Source organism: Ursus arctos, unplaced genomic scaffold (genome assembly GCF_023065955.2).
Source record: "Ursus arctos isolate Adak ecotype North America unplaced genomic scaffold, UrsArc2.0 scaffold_7, whole genome shotgun sequence".
Lineage (NCBI taxonomy): Eukaryota > Metazoa > Chordata > Mammalia > Carnivora > Ursidae > Ursus > Ursus arctos.
Genome location: NW_026623089.1, coordinates 20,526,410 through 20,544,241, shown reverse-complemented (window position 1 = coordinate 20,544,241; position 17,832 = coordinate 20,526,410).

Genomic DNA, 17,832 nt, shown 5'->3' with positions numbered 1-17,832 from the left:
CATATATACTACATATTCTGTAGTGTGTGTATATATGATTGTGGACATATTTTACACATGTGTGTATGTGTTAATAGGTTCTGCTATATAGTAAGTGCTAAGTAAATTTTATAATTACTGTCACTCTTCTGATTGGAACTTGAAATTCTGCATCACCTCTTTTTCTTCCTCTTTATTTTTCCTCTTTGTTTTGGCTTTAACCAAATTCTGGCTGTGTATGAAGAGCTTAATTATTTCTTTGCTGTGTAGCTTCAAAGCATTTATACAGCTCTTTGAAAAAGTCTGTGCTTACATTATATACAGGGCAGACTCTCTGCTTTTTTATCTCTTTGATGTCTCCATTTTTCACAGTTGGGGTAATTTGTGCAGTGTTTTCAAGTTTTACTCTTATGTGTGGATTTGTTTGCCAATACAATTATTCAGTGTTTTCCTCCGGCACAGAAGCAGGAGAAGAGAATATTTCTGCATGTCAAAGGATCTTTGCTCTGCCTATTCCTTTGCTTCCCATCCTGAAGTACACTTTAGGCCCTCTTTATCCTTCTTTGCTTGCGTTTCATGCCAGCCTACATCTGTGATTGCTGGTATAACCACAGCAAACCCAAGCACAGTGTTTGTAAGGTTTTGTTTCTTGATTTTGGAATATTCACTGATTCAGAAACAAGAAGTTCCTACTGCTTGAAAAAGAACAAAGGAAAAATGGAGAAATAAGGAACTCTTTTGTGCATCTTAAAAATTAGATAAATACCAACTAAAAAGTAGAGACTATTTTTATTTATTTATTTATTTATTTATTTATTTATTTATTTATTTATTTATTTAGATTTTATTTATTTATTCGAAAGAGATAGAGACAGCCAGCGAGAGAGAGAACACAAGCAGGGGGAGTGGGAGAGGAAGAAGCAGGCTCATAGCAGAGGAGCCTGATGTGGGGCTCGATCCCATAACGCTGGGACCATGCCCTGAGCTGAAGGCAGATGCTTAACTGCTGTGCCACCCAGGCGCCCCGAGACTATTTTTATTTAATCTGCATTGGCATTCAGGAAGTGCAGGTCTTTCTGGAATATGAGGGAAATGGGAAAAGCAACTAACATAATTATGTGTGGAGCACCGACCCTGTATACAATTTGGGTTACCTCTTCCACCTGTGGTCGCAGAAATACTTGAGTTAACATTCCTTTGTGGCTGCTTCCTAACCCTGTAGTTTTGGGCCTTCACTTAGCCCTGAAGTTGTCTTTTTTTTTTTTTTTTCTCACATGTAAAATGCAGATAATAACTCTTAGCAGATTGTTCTGTGGAATAAGAGACAATGCATGTGAGATATTTATTGGAGTATGAATACTCAATAAAGACACTATCTTAGCCTGTTATATGCATTATCTTCTTTTGTCTTTACAATAAAGTAATAGATGTTATCACTCCCAAATCACGACTAGTCAATTGAAAATTCAAAGAGTTAAACAACACCCTCATGTGAAGAGTAGAACTGGATTTAATCTCATGTTTGCCTGATCACAAAGACTCCTTTTTTTTTCATCATGAGACATCCAAGGTAAAATAAATACATTATCATTAGACTCATATTAGCCTCAAAACTGTTTCTCAACCAAATATCAATGGATACAGAGAATTTAAATAAAATAGGAGAAGCTGTAAACATTTAATATATTTAAATAGGAAATACTTCAAATGTTATATATAACCATGGTTAACTGCAGAAAGGTAAATTCCCAAATGTTCGGGGAAGGATCTAATAATTACCAAAAGCAACAAATTTTTTCTGCTGATCTTTACCTTACAATCCAGTGAAGAAAGATAGGTCGTAAACAATGCACAATAAATATATTTTAAACCTTGTGTTTTAAAAGATCGTAAGTGTTATAGCTGTCCAATTTTCCCAGCACCATTTGTTGAAGAGACTGTCTTTTCTCCACTGGATGTTTTTTCCTGGTTTGTCAAAGATGAGTTGCCCAAAGAGCAGAGGGTCCATTTCTGGGTTCTCTATTCTGTTCCATCGGTCCGTGTGTCTGTTTTTGTGCCAGTACCATGCTGTCTTTGTGATCACAGCTTTGTGGTATAGCTTGAAATCCAGCAACGTGATGCCCCAGCTTTGTTTTTCCTTTTCAACAATTCCTTGGCGATTCAGGGCCTTTTCTGGTTCCACACAAATTTAAGGGCTGTTTGTTCCAGTTCTTTGAAAGAAATTATTCTATTGTCTTTTATCTTCTATTGTTCCTGGTGAGAATTCAGCCATCCTCCTTATAGTTTTTCATTTGCATGCAATGATTTATTTTTTGGTTTGTTTTTGTTTTTCCTAGCTGCTTTTACGGTGTTCTCTTTATCCCTGATATTCTCAGTAAATTTAATAAACTTCTCCTGTGGGTTTAATGATTATTGAATAAATACCTAAATATTTCTGCTGTGCAACTGTTTTTCACAATATAAATGGTTATTCTCTTTTTTCCTCTAATTTCTAAAGGACTTCACAAATATTTTGTTTGATTTTAAAATTTGAATTTTTTTCATTATCTAGTATTTGTTAATTAGCTCAGTGGCTTTATGAACCTCCCCATGAATAATTCAACATGTATTTATTGCCACAGAGCTCTTCTTTCCAGTCTTCACTTACCTCTCCTTCATCTTTTCCTTGGCTTTATTTTAGCCTGTTTTCTTTTCATTAATGTCTGTGTTTGGTAAAATTTATTTCAAAGCTTAGACTCTTCCCTTTCTCTGACTTCTCAAGCCTAAATTCTAATTCAGCCTCCCATTGTCTATTGTTTCTTTCAGTAGATCTAAATATCAGGACAGGATCTTTGGCTTATGGTTGTGGAAGGGAAATTCTACACTTTGCCACATCAACATTATAGAAAATAAAACCAGATTGGATGTTCTCCCTGAAACCTGTCTTACTATTTTCTCTATTATCTTTTCTCCTTTACTAACAAGTCCTTCTCTCCATCCTATAGAGTTTTTCAAAAGAAGAAAATAGTATTAGAGAAATTGTTATGATTGCATTTATCTGGTTACTTACTTAATTAATTTATTTAAAATATTTTATTTACTTATTTGACACAGAGAGAAAGAGCACAGGGGGAGCTGCAGGCAGAGGGAGAGGGAGCAGCAGGCTCCCCACTGAGCAAGGAGCCAGATGCAGGGCTAGATCTCAGGACCCTGGGATCATGACCTGAGCTGAAGGCAGATGCTTAGCCGACTGAGCCAGCCAGGTGCCCCTACATTTATTTTTATAGACAGGCTTTCTATAACATTATAATAAAAGAAAAAAAAACTTAATGCTACTATCTATAAATCATTTACCATTCCAGCCCCATCTTCCCTACAATACTTCTAACAGTTTTTCTTTGCAGACTCCTGCTGACTTTGATCATGATGGGGTTTGTAGGTGGAGGAGGCAGAGAATGAAAAGATTCACACTCCTTGGAAATGACTCTAAGAATGTGTTTTGCCACAAAAGACTTTATAATATTTTATTCTAAATGTGAGGACTTACCAAGGATCATCTGAGACTCTATTAAGGGTTTTGGCTATAAAACCATGCTAAAATGAGCTGAATATAGGTATTTATTATGTAAAGATATTGAAAAATCAAAAAGTTGGAATAATCTTTGAGTTAAGTAAGGGACAAAGTCACTTTGATGTAATATTATGCTTTTCAGTTAATTACAAGCATGTCAATGTTGTCCATGTGAAAACCAATTTAAGAGAAAAGAAAGAAAAATTAACTATTTCAGTCAAAGTTTGCCTTTGGCAGTAGAATATCCAAAGTGCAGGTCACAAATTATAATGAAAGCTCATTGCTAGAAAGACTGAGTTATAGATCATTGGTCTGTTTAATGGTTAGTGTAAAACTTATTTTTCCATCATCGCTGCTATTAAACATTTGTCCATTTTGGAGTTTTGTCCCAGTTCCGCCACTTGACAGTTCCGTGACTGTGGGTGAGTCACAGAACCTCCCTTTCCTTATCTGTAAAATGAGGTTGATATTAGTACCATTCTTCCTAGGGTGGAGTTACTATTTTAAGAATGCAGAATGGCATTGGGCAAATGTTATCTATTATTGTATGATTTAACTGTTATTAACATGTAATAATCATGTGTAGTGGACCCCAGTCAAATTGCCTTTTAAGCATTTCTTCCTCCTTCCTTTGGTAATGATTCCTTGAATTTCCTTTGGAGCCATCTCTCCATTACAGATGGCTCTCATAGCACCAACAGTTGAGATTCCCAACACCCCCTGCACTGCCCCCCAAACCCAGCAAGGGTGAATGAGTTAGAACTTCTCTTCCAAGTTAGAACTTGTTAGGCAAGTTAGAACTTCTCTTCCAAGAGTTTCAAACTTGGGCAGCTACAATAGGGCAGGTTTTGATAGGACAGGTTAAAACTAATGTATACCATAGATGGTATTTGTATTCATATTTAGAGCAAATTTAGTAATTTTTTTTGGAGTTCTAATCTTGTTTTTCTTATTCCTACACATGAATTCTAGGTCCTGGAAGGTTAGAATAAGCTTGCTCCTTTTTTTCCCACAGAACAATACTTCAGATATTTGTAAAGCACTATTATGGATGCACTGAACCTTCTCTTCCCTGAGCTAAATAATTTTATTCTATTAATTATTCCATGTAGGAAATAGTTTCCTTGTCAAAAACTTGCCATAATCTCTGGATATATTCTAATTAACTTCTCTTTCCAATTAGCTTACTAAATGACAGAAGAAATAGCAAATTACAGATTTATTAACATTCAGAAACTTTTAACTTTGTAGTTTTCAAGAAGTCCTTGTGTAGGCTATCAAAGTTAAAAAAAAAACTAGTGGAAAAATTAGGTCAAGTAAGGTCTTTTAGAAACCCACTTTTAACAGACCCAAATTTCAATCTTCTCCCCAATCTAAATGGGTATCTGTGAGTCCATGACATACCATGAGACCAAATGGTCTCACTGGGTGGCTTTATTGGGGGAAAAAAAAAGTCACCTATAAAAATAACTTACAAATTATATAACTTAGGAAGAGATCATTTATATCCCCAAAGAATGTGCCACAAATTTCTTTAGAGTTAATTAAAAATATTGTGTATTCAAAAATCAATTTGTGCGAAATTTCAAGATGTCATGCATTTATTATAAAGAAATGAAGTATTCCAGTAATCATAAATGTGATTTGAGATTAGAACTTCTGTGTGATAGATTTATTAATCAACTACTTCAGGATCCAGCTCCTGAATTAAAATCTTATTGAATGTAGCATATTGTGAAAAGGTTACATCAAGAAAAGTGTGGGGATAAGAAGTAGTGAGTCAGGGGAAACTGAATTTTGAGTTGACATTGTGTTCACTGCTGGCATTTAGGTATGATTAAACATAGCTAAATAAATGGTAAGATGGGAATCTGGACTTGGATTCCATTCTCAGGTAGGTAAAAGAACAGGTACAGGAAATAAATTTTTCAAAAAGTGAAACTTTATTAGGAAAGTGTAATTCAAAAATTTGTTACAACATACTAAGTGCTCTTTTTTTTGAAGATTTTTTAAAAAGATTTATTTATTTTAGAGAAAGAGAGAGCACATAAATGGGGGAGGAGCAGAGGAAGGAGGAGACAGAATCTCAAGCAGACTCCCCACTGACCACAGAGCCCCAGCCAGGGCTCAATCCCAGGACCCTGAGATCATGACCTGAGCCAAAGGCAGGCGCTTAACCAACACAGCCACCTAGATGCCAGAGAAACTATTTTATATCTGTTTTTTTTAAAACCAGAATTCTGTATTTTACCAGACCAAATTCTCAACCGATAAAAATATTTTTAAATGTTTTTTTTAATATGTTATGTTAGTCCCCATACAGTACATCCCTGTTTCTAATGTAAAGTTCAATGATTCATTAGTTGCTTATAACACCCAGTGTACCATGCAATACGTGCACTCCTTACTACACATCACCAGCCTATCCCATTCCCCCACCCCCTCCCCTCTGAAGCCCTCAGTTTGTTTCTCAGAGTCCATAGTCTCTCATGCTTCATTCCCCCTTCTGATTACCCCCCCCTTTCTTTATCCCTTTCTTCCCCTACCGATCTTCCTACTTCTTATGTTTCATAAGATGAGAGAAATCATATGATAATTGCCTTTCTCTGCTTGACTTATTTCACTTAGCATTATCTCCTCCAGTGCCGTCCATGTTGCAGCAAATGTTGAGAACTTGTTCTTTCTGATAGCTGAGTAATATTCCATTGTATATATGGACCACAACTTCTTAATCCAGTCATCTGTTGAAGGGCATCTGGTCTCCTTCCACAATTTAGTTATTGTAGATAATGCTGCTTTGAACATTGGGGTGCATATGGCCCTTCTCTTCACTACATCTGTACCTTTGGGGTAAATACCCAATAGTGCAATGGCTGGTTCATAGGGTAGCTCAATTTTTAACCTTTTAAGGGACCTCCACACTGTTTTCCAGAGTGGCTCTACCAACTTGCATTCCCACCAACAATGTAGGAGGGATTCCCTTTCTCCACATCCTCTCCAACAATTGTTGTTTCTTGCCCTGTCAATTTTTGCCATTCTAACTGGCGTAAGGTGGTATCTTGGTGTGGTTTTGATTTGAATTTCCATGATGGCTAATGATTTTGAACATTTTTTCATGTGTTTGTTAGCCATTTGTATGTCTTCATTGGAAAAGTGTCTGTTCATATCTTCTGCCCATTTTATGATATGTTTATTTGTTTCTTGTGTATTGAGTTTGAGAAGTTCTTTGTAGATCTTGGATACCAGTCTTTCATCTGTAGCATCATTTGCAAATCTATTCTCCCATTCCATGGGCTGCCTCTTAGTTTTTTTGACTGTTTCCTTGGCTGCGCAGAAGCTTTTTATCTTGATAAAGTCCCACAAGTTCATTTTATCTTTTGTTTCTCTTGCCTTTGGAGATGTGTCATGAAAAAGGTTGCTTTGGTCGATGTCATAGAGGGTGCTGCCTATGTTCTCCTCTAGGATTTTGATGGATTACTGTCTCACATCGAGGTCTTTCATCCATTTGGAGTTTATCTTTGTGTATAGTGTGAGAAAGTGGTCAAGTTTCATTCTTTTGCATATAGCTGTCCAATTTTCCCAGCACCATTTATTGAAGAGACTGTCTTTTTTCCACCAGATGTTTTTTCCTGCTTTATCAAACATTAGTTGCCCAAAGAGTCAAGGGTCCATTTCTGGGTTCTCTATTCTGTTCCATTGATCTATGTGTCTGTTTTTCTTCCAGTACCATGCTGTCTTGGTGACCACAGCTTTGTAGTACAGCTTGAAATCCGTCAATGTGATGCCCCCAGCTTTGTTTTTCCTTTTCAACAATTCCTTGACAATTCGGGGCCTTTTCTGGTTCCACACAAATTTAAGGGCTGTTTGTTCCAGTTCTTTGAAAAATGTCATTGGTATTTTGATTGGGATAGCATTGAAAGTGTAGATTGCGCTGGGTAGCATGGACATTTTAACTATGTTAATTCTTCCGATCCATGAGCATGGAATATTTTTCCATCTTTTTGTGTCTTCCTCAATGTCTTTCAAGAGTGATTTATAGTTTCTAGAATATAGATCCTTTAAGTCCCTAGTTAAGTTAATTCCAAGGTAACGTATGGTTTTTGGTGCTATTGCAAATGGGATGGATTCCCTAATTTTTCTTTCTTCAGTCTCATTATTCATGTATAGAAATGCAACTGATTTCTGAGCATTGATTTTTGTATCCCGCCACATTACTGAATTGCTCTATAACTTCTAATAGTTTGGGAGTGGATTCTTTTGGGTTTTCCATATAGAGTATCATGTCATTTGCGAAGAGAGACGTGTTGACTTCTTCTTTGCCAATTTGGATACCTTTTATCCCTTTTTGTTGTCTGATTGCTGTTGCAAGGACTTCTAGTACTATGTTTAATAATAGTGGCGAGAGTGGGCATCCTTGTCATGTTCCTGATCCTAAGGGAAAGTCTTCCAGCTTTTCCTCATTGAGAATGATATTTGCTGTAGGTTATTCATAGATGGTTTTTTGAGATTGAGGAATGTACCCTCTATCCCTACACTCTGAAGGGTTTTAATCAGGAAAGGATGCTGTATTTTGTCAAATGCTTTTTCTGCATCTATTGAGAGAATCATATGATTTCTGAATTTTTCTTTCTGGATAAAATCTAAGACACCGATTGATTTGTGAATGTTCAACCACCCCTGCATCCCAGGGATGAATCCCACTTGGTCATGATGGGTAATCCTTTTAATGTACTGTTGGATTCTATTAGCCAGGATCTTGTTGAGGATTTTGGTTTCCATGTTCATTAGGGAAGTTGGTCTGTAATTCTCCTTTTGGATGGGGTCTTTGCCTGGTTTGGGGATCAAGGTAATATTGGCCTCATAGAATGAGTTTGGTAGCTTTCCTTCTGTTTTTATTTTTTGAAATAGCTTTAGGAGAATAGGTATTATTTCTTCTTTGAATGTTTGGTAGAATTCCCCAGGAAAACCGTCCGGGCCTGGAGTTTTGTTTTTGGAAGTTTGTTTATCACTGACTCAATCTCTTCATAATTAATTGGCCTGTTTAAAAAATTAATTTCTTCCTGTTTTAGTCTTGGTCGTTTATAGGTTTCCACAAAGGCCTCCATCTCTTCCAGATTGCTTAATTTATTGGAATAAAGCTGTTGATAAAGTTTCTAATAATCCTTCTAATTTCATTGGTGTTGGTTGTGACCTCTCCTTTTTCATTCATAATTTTATTAATTTGGGTCCTTTCTCTATTCTTTTGGATAAGTCTTGCCAGTGGTCTGTCAATTTTATTAATTCTCTCAAAGAACCAGCTTCTAGTTCTGTCTATCTGCTCTACTGTACTCCTGGTTTCTAATTCATTGATTTCTACTCTAATCTTGGTCAGCTACTTCCTCATGCATGGATTAGGTCTGTCCCTCTGTTGCTGTTCCAGCTTCTTGAGGTGAGAATATAAAAACTTCATTTTAGGTTTTTCTATTCCTTTGAGTGAGGCTTAGATGGCTATGTATTTCCCCCTTAGGACTGCCTTAGCAGTATCCCATAGGTTTTGGACCATTGTGTTTTCATTCTCGTTGGTCTCCACAAATTGTTTACACTGATTTTTGATTTCCTGGTTTATCGAATCATTCCTGAGCAGGATGGTTCTTAATCACCAAGTGTTTGAGTTTCTTCCAAATTTTTCCTTGTGGTTGAGTTCCAATTTCAGAGCGTTTTGGTCTGAGAATATGCAGGGAATAATTTCAGTCATTTGGTATCGGTTGAGACCTGTTTTGTGTCCCAGAACATGGTCTATTCTTGAGAATGTTCCATGGGCATTAGAATAGAATGAGTATTCTTTGTTTCTGGGGTGTAGTGTTCTATATATATCGATGAGGTCCAACTCGTCAAGTATGGCATTCAAAGCTCTTGTTTCTATGTCGATTTTTTGCATGGGTGTTCTGTCTATTTCTGATAGTGGAGTGTTGAGGTCCCCTACTATTAACGTATTTTTATCTATAGTCTCTTTTTTCTGGTTAAGAGTTGGCTTGTGTATCTTGCTGCTCCCCTGTTGGGGGAATATATATTTATAATTGTCATATCCACTTGTTGTATACATCCTTTAAGAATAATATAGTGCCCTTCTGTGTCTCTAACTATAGTCTTTAGTTTAAATTCCAATCTGTCTGATATGAGAATTGCTTCCCCAGTTTTCTTTTGAGGTCTATTGGCGTGAAAGATGGTATTCCATCCCTTTACTTTCAGTCTGAATGTATCTTTAGGTTCAAAATGAGTATCTTGTAGACGGCAAATGGGTGGGTCATGTCTTTTATCTAATCTGCAAACCTGTGTCATTTATGGGAGCATTTAGGCCATTTACACTGAGACTGAATATTGAGAGATATGATTTTAATGATGCCATGTTGACAGTAAAGTCTTTGTTTCTATTGATTGTGACTTTCTTTTTTGTATCACTCTTGGGGCCTTTTTACGATTATAGAACCCCCCTTAATATCTCCTGTAGGCCTGCTTTTGTGGTTACAAAATTGGTCAATGACTGGTGATTCTGGAAGGTCTTTATTTCTCCATCAATTCTGAATGACAGCCTTGCTGGATAAAGGATCCTTGGCTGCATGTTTTTCTCTGAAAGAGCTTTAAAAATGCCTCCCCCAACCCTTCCTCTCATTCTAGGTCTGTGTAGACAGGTCCGACATAATTCTGACACCTTTGCCTTGGTACGTGAGAAATTTCTTTGCCCTGGCCGCTTTCAATACTGTATCCTTGCATCTAATATTTGCGAATTGCACTGTGACGTGACGTGGCGTAGGTTTGTCATGGTTGAGCTTGGCAGGGGTCCTCTCTGCCTCTTGGACACGAATGTTTGTTTCCCTTGCTAGATTAGGAAAGTTTTCAGCTACAATTTGTTCAAATATCTCTGCTAGACCTCTGTTTTTCTCTACCCCCTCGGGGATGCCGATGATTCTGACATTGGAACGTTCCATTGAGTCAGTAATCTCCCGTAACCTACATTCATGAGCGTGGATTTTTTTAAGTCCAGATTCTATTTTAGCTTTCTCTTCTACTAACCCATCTTCCAATTCACTGATACGTTCTTCTGCCTCATTCACCCTGGCCATCAGAGCCTCTAGTTTTGACTGCTTTTGGCTCATAGAATTTTTAATTTCTGCCAGATTCGCTCTCATTTCCGCCGTTAGAGATTCTATATTCTCATTAACATTTTCGTTAATAGTTTTTTCAAGTCTACACATCATCTTGACCAATGTTACTCTGAATTCCATTTCTGATAATTTGGTTACATCCATACCCATTAGTTCTGTGGCAGAGGCCACAGACTCATTGTCTTTTCTTTGCTGGGGGGATTTCTCCTTCTCATCCTTCTGATGAGGAGAGGTCGTGGGGTTGTCCAGAGCCCAAATTATTGACCGGGACCCAGGCCGTGTGCCCTTGTTTTATAGGGATCTTAGGGATGTGGGCTTCTTGATTTTTCAGCCTGCCTTCTGGGGGAGGGGCCTGCCATGCGGATACTCAGGCATCCCTGTTTGGTTAGAGTCTCCATGTCCCCTGCGAGGGGGGATGGGGATGGGCACACTGTGAACCGGTATTTCCAGGCTTTTGTTCTCTGACGGCTTTCCCTGGAGGTTTGCTGTGCCTCTTCTGAGAGTCAGAGCAGCTGTGGCCGACTCTGCCTCTGTCTCAGAGCAGAGGGATCGTGGACCGTTCTCCACTGATGTTCTGGCCACTTTATCTCTGTTTCTGTTGGTGCTGCTCAACCCTGCAGCGTCCCAGGATGTGCGCCCCACACCCGGCATCCCAGCCCTCACTTCTGGGGCCGGTGCGTCTCTGTCCTTTGTGTTTCTAACACTGCCGGCGGCCCCCCGCGTGCTCCGAAGCTCAGGCCCTCAGTCTGGTCTCGAGTTCCTGGCTCATGGTCTCAGTCTGCTCTCTTGCGGGTGCCGTCTGCGAGTCCGCCTGCTCCCCCATGCAGGTGGCTACCACTTCCCGGTGCCCGAACGCGACGGTTCCCTCCCCCTTCTGTTTATCTTCCGATATCTGTGCACGGTTTCACGATTCCCCGCTTCGTACCTCATTCCTCTGCGCTGGAGATGTTCATTTGTAGAGATCCAGATGTATCTTCCTGCGTCTCAGGCTGATTCCGTGGTTGTTCAGGCTGGTCTGGTACCTATTCAACTCGACTCAGGGGACTGGCTGAAAAAGGGGTCCCCTACTCCTCCGCCATCTTAACTCCCACTATAAAAATATTTTTAACTGTATTATTTAGGTGAGAAAGCAGTAGCACTGTGACTCGGCTCTTCTCTCTCCTCAGTCCTGGCTTATGTTTATTTCTTCAGCTTAATTGACCTGTCATGCTGTTGTTAGATTTTGTGTCTTTGCTCGTTATAGCCCTATCTCCTAGGCACATCCTTTATGTCTTCTTTGTCAGGCTAACTCTTAGCTATACTTTAAAACTCTGTTTAAGAGACATCTCTGGGAAACATTTGTTTATTTCTGAATAGCATTAGAAACACCTCCTCCTTATTCTCTAAGCATAATTCTGTGGTCAAATCTCCACAATATTTTTTTTAATAAGAAATCTCTTGAAATATGTTAGAATTCCAGGGCAAATATGAGTAAATGCATTGTCTAGTGAGAAATCCTAATTGTCCTCCTGATTCTAGGAAGGATCTAGGGACCAAAATAAAGTTAAGTTCTAACATGGTGACCTGTTTGGCTCTCTTAAGAGTGAAAAAATGTTATTCCTGTCTTTATTTTTAGTCCCTAAAAAAACACCTGATATGTGCATAGTAGGAGCATTATCAATATCATTGAATGTATGAAGAATACATTTAGGGTATCATATGACTCAATTTGTGGAAGCTCACAGTCTTCACTTTATTTTTTTTTTTTAAGATTGATTGATTGATTGATTGATTTGACAGAGATAGAGACAGCCAGTGAGAGAGGGAACACAAGCAGAGGGAGTGGGAGAGGAAGAAGCAGGCTCATAGCGGAGGAGCCTGATGTGGGGCTCAATCCCGGAACGCCGGGATCACACCCTGAGCCGAAGGCAGACGCTTTAACTGCTGTGCTACCGAGGCGCCCCCACAGTCTTCACTTTAGCCCAGTATTGCCAAGGAATACTTCCTTAATATGAACCATAGCCACTACTTCAAAGACAGTATTTCTGCTTGGACCATGTAGATGCTATTGGATAACTAGATATTCCTAAGGGTGAAGTCTCTACTTTTAGAAATAAAGCATCAGTCATTTGCCCCCTAACTTGTGGGATGGTCTCACAGACAGCTTCTACCCAAGCTTCTGTGAGATGTAGGGTTCTAAAAGAATCCATTAAAGTTACTGTAACCCTTCCTCCCTATCAATGGGAATATGAGTAGGATTTATTTTGTGGAAAGCAACTACATATTTTAAAGTATGTAAAACAAAACAAACAAAAAACACAACATGCTGGCATAAGCAAAAAATACATATAAAAAAGGAAGGAAAGAAAGAAAAGGAGGGAAACAAAGAGGACTAGACTTGCCAGATATTTTAAGAGTGTTTTTATTGTCATAAATTAATGGATATGTCCTTGGAATAAACCACCAAATTTCTTGCAAAGCCCTGAATTTTATATATATAAAATTATTATATATATTATCTATAATTATATATATAATATGGAAATAGAGGTGATAAAGGAATAAAGCATGTTCCTGAGGGGCCTGCTGTAGAAATTCTTCCTTACCTATTAGCACAAATTCAACCTGGTCCCTTCACAGTGTATTTTCAGAAATTTATATTAAATACAATTCAATTTAACTTAATCTATCACAGGCAAAAGATCAAGACTGTGGCTTCTGGAAGGTCCACATTGCCTTTGTTCTACCTGAGAAAATTATAAAGAGAATCTTTTCTCACTAAGTATTAAAATCAAGTGCTGTTACTGTTTGAACACTTAACATATGCCTGGTATTGTGCTACATTCTTTAAGTGTATTATAATATTTTGTTCTTATGCAACCCCCTCAATATTTTCACTATTCTCAAGAATGATGGAGAATCTGGGACTCCAACTCCAAAGTCAGACTTTGGGGAGTGGGTTCTACAATTTCTGAAAATCTGTGATGTTTTGACTCTGAGACCCATTCCGATTAGTTACAGGGTACATTCACGTTCATCCCTTCACTGCCCACCCCGTGCCAAGCCCCTTGCCTAGGCTCTGCAAATGTAGAATTGGTGCAGGTCCATATGGGAAGCTCTCATATTCCATTACCTAGATATCACTTTCAGGTACTGACATTCTACTGTTCACACAATGTAGCACATAAAGCTTCTCTATCAAGGGTTATCTTCTGCAATTCTGTTTTGGGATACCTTAAACCTTAATGATATTTCTTTTTTTATTTGAGAGAGAGGGGGAGGGAGAAAGTGAGGGTAGGGGAGAGAGGAGGGAGTCTAAGCAGGGCAGAGGGAGAGAACATCAGAGCAGACTCCTGCTGAGTGTGGGGTCTAACTCAGGGCTCAATCTCATGACCAATGAGATCAGGATCTGAGCTGAAACCAAGAGTTAGACACTTAACCGACTGAGGCACCCAGGTACCCCTCTTATTTTTTTTTAAGATTTATTTATTTATTGGGTGGGGGTGGGGGAAAGAAGCAGAGGAAGAAGAGAATCTGAAGCAGACTCAGCGTTTCCTGGAGGCAGAGCTTGATCTCAGTGCCCTGAGATCATGACCTGAGCTGAAACCAACATTTGGACACTTAACCAACTGTGCCACCCAGACGCCTCCTTAATGGTATTTCTATCTGATTTCTTGCAACTTGGGAAGTGTATGTGTGGATAGAATAATGATTTACTGTTAGAGAGCACCAGCTTCTAAACCCTAACTCTTTTCTTCTGATTCTTTATTTCCCTTTAACTGTTCAAAATTGTCAACCTTGGGTCAGAAGTCAGTCCTTAAGCATTATGCATTCTGTTTCTCACTTAGTGGTCTGTTGTTTAAACTCTGTTTTATAGGCATTGGCTCTTTATATTTAAAACCAAATTTTGAAATAAAAGTTGAAGTTGGAATGCAGAGGAGAAAAATATTTTTTGTTCTCAAGCACTTGTTTCTGAAAATACTAAAAAATCATCATTGCAGATTTACTAGTGTTATAAGCAGCTTTAAAGTTGAGATCTGACTCCAGGTTCTTTGTGTTTAAGCCTTCCCCAAAGATAGTTCCCATCTTATACCTTCACATATACTTGAACGAGAGGAGGTGGAGGGAAAAAAATAAGGTGAAAACAAACAAACAAGCAAACAAAAGCAATTTAAAATTTAACATCAAAGAATTATACCCCTACCATGAAGTTTCTCATGGAATCTTCCCACCAATACTACAGAGTTTATACTATTATCTCCTATTCCTGAAGAGGAAACAAAAGCATAAAGCAGTTAAGTATCTTACTCAAAGTCCCACAAGTGAGACCAGAACTAGGATTTGCTGCAAATACTTTGATTCCAACATCTGGGCTCTAATCACTTACCTTACACTGTTCTCCTGATGTTAACTAAGTAGCCTTGAGTTGTAACTGAAATTAGAGCCTGTTTGCTTTTTGATAATAAAGACTAAGGTTCCTTTTTAAATTCGTCAAAGTCCAACATTCAAAATATTGTATCTCACTCTAAGCATTTATTATGTATCAAATATTTTTATAAACACTTTAAGGGTATGAACTCCTTTACTGCTCCCAAAACATATAGGTAGGTAACATGTTATAGTTCTGTTTTCTAGTTTAGGGACTTGAGTCAGAGAGAAATTTGGAAACTCAGGTAAGATTACACAGTTAACTGGTAGTAGGACAGGATTCACACCGATGCAATTTGGCTGCAGAATCTATTCACCCCGTTGACTATGCTGCCTCCCTTTTTTGTCTAATACTGTCTGGCGTCTAGAATTTAGGGGGATATTGCCGGCCAGCCTTTCCTGATTTATTCAGTTAGTCACACTGGTGAGTTTTACTGTTATTGGGGTAAGCTCTCACGTCAGACTAATAGCATCGTAGGTCCTGAAGAGACTGTGAACTTTAATATCAGGAAGGTGCTAAATTCTACTTGTAGAGGTAAGCAGCAAACTATTCCAAATGGCACTGCACAGGCTCCCAGCATTAAAGCATCCATGTGTAAAATATGGCTTACCAGACATTTGAAGCCAATGCAGGTTTTTCACTTGATGGCTCTCTGTCCTGGACACAGACTGCATTTTGGCGTGATTGCAGCACATGTCCACTTGGAAGTTAGGAAAAATAGCTTACTGTTTCTCCCATTAAATAAAAGACCTCCACACAGAATCATATACATATGCAGACATACACACAAAAGTACTCTTTTGTCTCCACTTTACCCTCTATCATTACATGCTCTCCCTCCCTTGATGTGTTGAGCTGTCTATACTCTGTATCCTCCCATTTTTCTTCTTCCCTTGTTTTCTCCTGTGCATTCTCTAATCACCACTAATCCTCTGAAATTACTCTTATAATGGTTACCAATGAGCTTTGCTAAACTTAATGATCAATTCTCACACATCTAAGATGATCTAGAAATAGTTTGCCAATGCAACTCATTTTTCCTGGAACAGAACTGGTTTGTGTCTATTGTCTTAACTATTTATCATGTCTACTTTCACTCTGTAATGCATCCAGGTTTGGGTGATAAGTTATAAGGTCACCCTATCTAGCAGCAGTTTAAGAACCAATCAGTCCTCCATGAAACACTTTTTACATTTGACTTCCAAGTTACCACATGCCTTGTTTCTTCTTCTCCTTGCCTCCTTAATCTTTACTGATTACTCTTCACATACCCCTATATTCATATACCCTAGGACTCCGTAATTGAAACTTTCCTATATATACCTTCACCCTGAATAATCTCATTTAATTTTGTGACTCTATGTATGATAACTCCCAAAATTCTACCTTTAATTCAGACTTTTTTTTATTATGTTCAGTTAGCCACTGTATAGTAGATCATTAGTTTTTTTTTTTTTTTAATAATGATTTTTTATTATATTATGTTAGTCACCATACAGTACATCCCCGGTTTTCGATGTAAGGCTCGATGATTCATTAGTTGTGTATAACACCCAGTGCACCATGCAATATGTGCCCTCCTTACTACCCATCACCGGTCTATCCCATTCCCCCACCCCCCTCCCCTCTGTAGCCCTCAGTTTGTTTCTCATAGTCCATAGTCTCTCATGTTTCATTCCCCCTTCTGATTACCCCCCCTTTCTTTATCCCTTTCTTCCCCTACTGATCATTCTAGTTCTTATGTTCCATAGATGAGAGAAATCATATGATAGTTGTCTTTCTCTGCTTGACTTATTTCACTAAGCATTATCTCCTCCAGTGCCGTCCATGTTGTAGCAAATGTTGAGAACTCATTCTTTCTGATTGCTGAGTAATATTCCATTGTATATATGGACCACAACTTCTTAATCCAGTCATCTGTTGCAGGGCATCTCGGCTCCTTCCACGATTTAGCTATTGTGGACATTGCTGCTATGAACATTGGGGTGCATATGGCCCTTCTCTTCACTACGTCTGTATCTTTGGGGTAAACACCCAGTAGCGCAATGGCTGGATCATAGGGTAGCTCAATTTTTAACTTTTTAAGGGACCTCCACACGGTTTTCCAGAGTGGCTGTACCAACTTGCATTCCCACCAACAATGTAGGAGGGATCCCCTTTCTCCACATCCTCTCCAACAATTGTTGTTTCTTGCCTTGTCTATTTTTGCCATTCTAACTGGCGTAAGGTGGTATCTCAGTGTGGTTTTGATTTGAATTTCCTTGATGGCTAATGATTTTGAACATTTTTTCATGTGTCTGTTAGCCATTTGTATGTCTTCATTGGAAAAGTGTCTGTTCATTTCTTCTGCCCATTTTTTGATTGTTTATTTGTTTCTCGTGTATTGAGTTTGAGAAGTTCTTTGTAGATCTTGGATACCAGTCCTTTATCTGTAGTGTCATTTGCAAATATCTTCTCCCATTCCGTGGGCTGCCTCTTAGTTTTTCTGACTGTTTCCTTGGCTGTGCAGAAACTTTTAATCTTGATGAAGTCCCATAAATTCATTTTGTCTTTTGTTTCTCTTGCCTTTGGGGATGTATCATGAAAAAGGTTGCTTTGGCCGATGTCGTACAGGTTGCTGCCTATGTTCTCCTCTAGAATTTTGATGGATTCCTGTCTCACATCGAGGTCTTTCATCCATTTGGAGTTTATTTTTGTGTATGGTGTGAGATAGTGGTCAAATTTCATTCTTTTGCATGTAGCTGTCCAATTTT